The sequence below is a fragment of the Trichechus manatus genome, unplaced genomic scaffold, assembly GCF_000243295.1.
Source record: "Trichechus manatus latirostris isolate Lorelei unplaced genomic scaffold, TriManLat1.0 scaffold00078, whole genome shotgun sequence".
Lineage (NCBI taxonomy): Eukaryota > Metazoa > Chordata > Mammalia > Sirenia > Trichechidae > Trichechus > Trichechus manatus.
Window position 1 is genome coordinate 6,103,040 of NW_004444014.1, and position 7,376 is coordinate 6,110,415.

The 7,376-nt window shown below is 38.1% G+C and overlaps 1 pseudogene across 1 annotated transcript; it reads right to left on the bottom strand.

Annotated features, from left to right (window-relative positions):
• Positions 1 to 613: 613 nt before the first annotated feature.
• LOC101360686 (protein FAM204A pseudogene) lies at positions 614 to 1,512 on the bottom strand (annotated as a pseudogene). Its single transcript, XR_001121515.2, has one exon. The product of XR_001121515.2 is annotated as a protein FAM204A pseudogene (transcript).
• Between the last annotated feature and the right edge of the window lie 5,864 nt (positions 1,513 to 7,376).

A 7,376-nucleotide genomic window follows, 5' to 3' on the forward strand; every position in this document is an offset into this window, starting at 1 on the left:
CTCAGTAAAATCCCTTTTATATGAACCCTACCAGTGTGCACCATGATGTAGTATCCTCTCTCTTGTGAACTCATAGCAGTTATTGGCTCTTCTAAGTATCTGACACAGAACAAGGTAGTCACTCTCTTTATGACTTTGTGGTTCTTTTTTTTTTTTACAATCTATGATTTTTTTATTGAAATATTTTATCTGAAGGTACACAAAAATTAATCAATTGCTTTCACCATGTGACTGTGACATATCAACTCTACTGCCTCCCAACAGTCAATAAGTACTTTTATAAGATTACGGTAATTAAAGTCATCAGGAAAAGACAGTATCAAGTAAGACTTTCTCAGCACTTATGACGAATCCATCATAAATAAATACCAATCTTAAAAACCACATTCGAGAGTAAGTGCAGTTAAACCAAGTACAGACAAGAAAGTTCAAGAAGCTCACTGGCTATGCTATACCAAATGGATGAAAAGTAAAACCGACTTTATACTACAGGTCTACATAAATAAATAAACGAACCCTATCATTTCTTTCTGTAGTATGCTTAGATTTCTTGTACCAATCACAGAATGCTCCGCATCAACAGGATAAGCTCCTTAGAAAAAGATTAAAAAGGTTTGATAATCAACTCCCAAATTTTAGGCTCTGTTTTTCTACTTCTATCTGTTTCTTGGCATATTTAGTGTAAGCAAGAAAATCTTATCAGTAAATCAAGCACTTGGGAGTCAGAAAGATCTTGCAGAACTCTGGCAAGTTACATATATCCCATGTTGCTTTTGGTTTCCCATCTCTTCTTTGCTTCAAATCCCCACGCAAGTTTCTTCTTTTTTCGAACAACCTGTGAATTTTCAGCCTCCTTTTTGGCTTTTACAAAGTTGTGGCAGGCGATAGCTTTGGCAATTTTAACACCAAGCTCGCGAGTAGCCAGGTGGTTGCTGAATTCCTCCGCCTTCTCGATATTCCACTCTTCCACAGCTTGGTCTATGCTCTTTTCAAGACTTGACTTGTCAATTTTTTTCTTTTTTACAGGGGGGTCAAACCTATCATTGACTCCAAAATACTGAGTAAGCTCCTTCCACTGGGTTTCATTTGAGGATTGTTCACTACAAGATGTCTCTTCATTCTTCAATTTACCTTTCCTGGAGCGTTTTCTTTTTTTCCTCCTGAATCCTGAGGTTGAGGTTTTCTGTTCAGAATGTTTTTTATGCAATTCTTGAAATTTATTCCACATATGTAAGGAAATTCCAGAAGGGAACTCTTCATATGCATTTACATTTGCCTCTGTTTCAGTTTTTGGTCCATCTGTCGGGAAATCTGAGATTTCTGTGTTTCTAGTCATATGATCTTCTTTAGCTTCCTGGAAGTGAAGTCTGGAGTTTTCTGATGCGGCTTCATCTTCAGAATTCAACTCAACATCACTTTCGTTGAGTCCAGGAGGCAGCAGCCCACTCCACATATTTTCTTTTTTGGTGAAGCAATATTCTTCACCTCATGTTCATCAGAGGCTCTGATTAGTAGTTATAGCCCGATCGGGAAGCCGTCGCCCGGCCGCCATCTTAAGGCTCACGACTTTGGGTTATTTTTAATTGCTATTTATATTTTGAATATATATTCAACTTTTGCATTGTTATCTAATTTGTTATGTATTTATACTTTATATCCTACAACAAAGTATATGGACTTTATGTCAGAGACTGCTTTATGTATGTTTGTTCCTCCTCACTGCTCATATAATTAATGAATCTACCTGATACTGAGTCTAGATATCATGTGAAATTCTAAAATCGGTAAAATTTGTCTTTGGCGTTCTTTCATCTTGCTGTTGAGAGCCAATGTTTCTTCGCATAACTGTTTCCAACCCAGTCCTGGTTGTCAAGGTTCTACTACCAGTTCAGAACTGCAAGCTGTTTAGAAAACAATTCTGAATGCCATCATAGCTTCTTTCTTACCAAAAGTCATTAGCAGCTACTTATTTATTTATTCATCCATCCATCCCTACATTCATGTATCCATTCATGCATCCATCCATCTATCCACTAATTATTAAGTGCCTGCTCCTATGTGCTAGGCTAGTGCCTATATGCTGGAGATTCAGTGGTGAATAAGAAAGAGAGTAATTACTACCCTAATGGGCTTATGCAGCCCTGGTGGTGAAGTGGTTAAGAGTTTGGCTGCTAACCAAAAGGTCGGCAGTTCAATGCATCAGCTGCTCCTTGGAAACTATATGGGGCAGTTCTACTATGTCCTATAGGGTTGCTATGAGTCAGAATCGACTTGATGGTAATGGGTTTGGTTCGGTTTTTTATTGGGCTTATGGAGCCCTGGTAGTGAAATGGTTAAGAGCTCATCTCCTAACCAAAAGTCGGCAGTTTAAATCCACCAGCTGCTCCTTGGAAACCCTATGGGGCAGTTCTACTCTGACCTATAGGGTTGCTATGAGTCAAAATCGACTCGATGGCAATGGGCTTGGAAGGGGCTTATCCATTACTCATTGGTCATTTTGTCGTACCGTGGTGGTTTGTGTTGCTGTGATGCTGGAAGCTATGCCACCAGTATTTCTTATACCAGCAGGGTCACCCATGGTAGACAGGTTTCAGCAGAGCTTCCAGACTAAGATACACTAACTAGGAAAAGGACCTACTTCTGAAAAAATTGGTCAGCGAAAACCTTATGAATAGAAGCACAAAATTGTCTGATATACTGCTGGAAGATGAGCCCCTCTGGTTGGAAGGTACTCAAAATACAGCTGGGGAAGAACTGCCTCCTCAAAGTAGAGTCAGCGTTAATGGATGGAGAAAAGCTTGCGGAACCTTCATTTGCTGAGGTGGCATGACTCAAAATGAGAAGAAACTGCTGCAACCATCCATTAATAATTGGAACGTAGAATGTATGAAGTATGAATCTAGGAAAATGGAAGTCGTCAAAAATGAAATGGAATGCATAAACGTTGATATCCTAGGCATTAGTGAGCTGAAATGGACTGGTATTGGCCATTTTGATTTGGATAATCGTATGGTCTACTATGATGGGAATGACAAATTGAAGAGGAATGATGTCATCAAAAAGAGCATTTCAAGATCTACCTTGAAGTACAATGCTACCAGTAACAGGATAATATCCATACTCCTACAAGGAAGACCAGTTAATACGACTACCATTCAAATTTATGCACAAACCACTGAGGCTAAAGATGAAGAAATTGAAGGTTTTTACCAACTTCTGCAGTCTGAAATTGATCAAACATGCAATCAAAATGCTATGATAATTACTGGTGATAGGAATGCAAAAGTTGGGGAAAAAGGAGGATAAGCAACTGGTAAATATGGCCTTGGTGATAGATATGACGCCAGAGATCACATGGTAGAATTTTGCAAGTTCAACAACTTATTCATTGCAAATATCTTTTTTCAACAACATAAATGGTAATTATACACGTGGACTTTGTCAGATGGAATACACAAGAATCAAATCGTCTACATCTGTGGAAAGAGATAATATGGAAACGCTCAATATCATCAGTCAGAACAAGGCCAGGGGCCGAGTGCAGAACAGATCATCAATTGCTCATATGCAAGTTCAAGTTGAAACTGAAGAAAATTTGAGCAAGTCCCCAAGAGCCAAAATACAACCTTGAGTATATCCCACCTGAATTTAGAGACCATCACAAGAATAGATTTGATGCATTGAACACTAATGACTTAAGACAAGTTGTGGAATGACATCATAGACATCATACACAAAGAAAGCAAAAGGTCATTAAAAAGACAGGAAAGAAAGAAAAAACTAAAATGGATGTCAGAAGAGACTCTGAAACTTGCTCTTGAATGTACAGTAGCTAAAGTGAACAGAAGATATGATGAAGTAAAAGAGCTGAACAGAAGATTTCAAAGGACAGCTGAAGAAGACAAAGTAAAGTATTATGACATGTGCAAAGACCTGGAGTTAGAAACCCAAAAGGGAAGAACATGCTCGATATTTCTCAAGCTGAAAACACTGGAGAAAAAATTCAAGCCTCGAGTTGCAATATTGAAGGATTCTATGGGAAAAATATTGAATGACGAAGGAAACATCAAAAGAAGACAGAAGAATGCAAAGTCACTGTACCAAAAAGAATTAGTCAATGTTCAACCATTTCAGGAGGTATCATATGATCAAGAACCGATGGTACTGAAGGAAGAAGTCCAAGCTGTACTGAAGGGAATAGTGAAAAACAAGGCTCCAGGAACTGATGGAATACCAATTGAGACAGTTCAACAAATGGATGCAGCACTGGAGGTGCTCCCTCATCTATGCCAAGAAATTTGCAAGACAGTTACCTGGCCAGCTGACTAGAGGAGATCCATATTTGTGTCCATTCCAAAGAAATGTGATTCAACCAAATGTGGAAATTATTGAACAATATCAATACTATCACACAAAAGTAAAATTTTTCTGAAGATCATTCGAAAATGGTTACAGCACTACATTGACAGAAAACTGCCAGAAATTCAAGCTGGATTCAGAAGAGGATGTGGAACAATGGATATCATTGCTGATGTCAGATGGATCCTGGCTGAAAGCAGATAATACCAGAAAGATGTGTACCTGTGTTTTATTGACTATGCAAAGGCATTCGACTATGTGAATCATAACAAATTATGGATAAAGTTGTGAATAATAGTAACTCCAGAACACTTAATTGTGCTCGTGAGGAACCTGTACGTAGACTAACAGGGAGTCGTTTGAACTGAACAAGGGGATACTGCATGGTTTAAAGTCAGGAAAGGTGTGCGTCAGGATTATATCCTTTCACCATACTTATTCAACCTGTACGCTGAACAAATAATCTGAGAGGCTGGACTATATGAAGAAGAATGCAGCATCAGAATTGGAGGAAACTCATTAACAAACTGCATTACGCAGATGACGCAACCTTGCTTGCTGAAAGTGAAGAGGACTTGAAGCACTTACTGATGAAGATCAAAGACTACAGTTTTCAGTATGTATAGTAACTCAACATAAAGTAAACAAAATCCCCACAACTGGACCAATAAGCAACATTAGAATAAAAGGAGAAAAAATTGAAGGTGTCAAGGATTTCATTTTAACTTGGATCCACAATCAACACCTATGGTAGCAGCTGTGAAAAAATCAAACGACGTATCGCACTGGGCAAATCTGCTGGAAAAGACCTCCTTAAAGTGTTATAAAGCAAAGATGTTGCTTTGGTGACTAAGGTGAGCCTGACCCAAGCCATATTATTTTCAGTCATCTCATATGCATGCGAAAGCTGGACAATGAATACGGAAGACCGAAGAAGAATTGACAAAATTGAATTACGTAGTTGGCAAAGAATATTGAATATACTGTGGACTGACAGAAGAATGAACAAATCTGTCTTGGAAGAAGTATAGTCCGTATGCTCCTTAGAAGCAAGGATGGTGAGACTTTGTCTTATGTAATTTGGATATGTTATCAGGAGGGACCAAAGAAAGACATCATGCTTGGTAAAGTAGAGGGTCATCGAAAAAGAGGAAGACCTTGAATGAGATGGATTGACACAATGGCTGCGACAATGAGTTCAAACATAACAATGATTGTCTGATGGCACAGGAATGAGCAGTGCTTCATTCTGTTGTACATAGGGTTGCTGCGGGTTGGAACCGGCTCTATGGCACCTAACAACAGTGGGCTTATGTTCTAGTGAAAGAGGCTGACACTGAACATGCAAAATATTGACTAGAAAAGGCCATTCCAAGTGGAATGAGCATCATGAACAAAATAAGGGGATAGGTAAGAGACTGAGAAATGGAGAAAGTTTCTCCAAAGAGACGACATTTAAGCTGAGACACAAGTGACAAGATGTGCCAAATAATGATCTGTGGCCAAATTGTCACCTAAATCTCAGAATTTTGAGGAAAAGAAAAAAATGCAGGTATAGCTAGAGTGTAGTTGATGAAATATTGTTTTATAAGAAATGAATTTGTCTAAGCTGGCAGGAATCAAAATGTGTGGACCTAGCAGAAGATAGTAGGGAATTTTTATAATAAGGTCCAGAGAGGACCATAGAGAAGTTTAAGCAAGGGGACGAGATTGAATTTATGGCTTTAAAAGATATTTCTGGTTACTGTTGCCATGGAATCATTTTTTCAAAATCATATTACAAGAACTAATGGGTGAGTAGAAAATTCATGTTATTTGAATTGTCTGTAAAGCCAGATTTGCTAACATAATCTTTTTCAAAAAGTCAGAGAGTCTTATAAAAACGACAACAACAAAACATTTAGCAAGTTCACAGTAGCCTGTATTCCAGATAATGACGAGTTTGTAACTTTTGAAGTTTGCTGTTTGACTTGGAGCAAGTTACAAACTCTCTGGGCCTTAAAAATGAGGACGTTTGAATGAGATGATTTCTAAGATCTCTTTTAGCTCTAATATTTTATGACCATGAAATTAGTGCCTTAGAAACTTATTAAAATCTAAGAAGCCATAAAGTATCCCTTCTTTTCAGTCTTGTGAGTGAAACCAATCACAGATATTACCGCTATGCATGATGACCAACATGTGTGCAGCATTTTATAGTCTGCCAAAAATACATCCATTGTATCTTTTGAAATCACAAAATACTGAGAGACAGGCATACTTCTTTCTATTTTACCAGTGAGAAAATTGACATTCAGGGGAATTGTGTGGTAGAACCAAGACCAGACCCAGAAATTCACTGTATAGACAAACCAAGAAAATTATCCTTTATGTTTCTGTCATAAATTATGTCTGTGCAGGAGCCCTGGTAGCACAGTGCTTAAGAGCTATGGCTGCTAACCAAGAGGTCAGTAATTTGAATCCACCAGCCACTCCTTGGAAACCCTATGGGGCAGTCTACTCTGTCCTATAGGGTCACTGTAAGTCAGAATCAACTCAACAGCAATGAGTTTGGTTTGATTTTTGATTTTATGCGGCTTATTTAGAAATTAAGCTTTAATTTCCTTTAGCAAACAATCAGTCCTGGTTTATTTCTTGGCTTATTTGTCAACAGTTCTTCAGAGTGCCCTTAAGGTTAGAAACTCTGCCCTTGTTAGAGTTCAAAACATAACGAGGAAGTAAGGACAACTTTATTAAGCCCACACTGTTGATCAAGGTCTAACATAAATACAATCTGCTGTTAATGTTAAAATCATTGATGAAATTATTTAGACAATTGCCTTTTTTTTTTTTTTCACTGTTTGCTCTGTATACATATAGGCTTTGAGCGTAGGAAACAGATGCGTATGTATCTGTTTGGAAGTTTTATTTTGCTTGAGGGGCCCTCCTAGCTCTACCCCACTCATATATGTTGGTATGTATATGCAGAGTCATATACCTCCACCAACATCATTACAGACTTTGCAAGCCTGAATGAT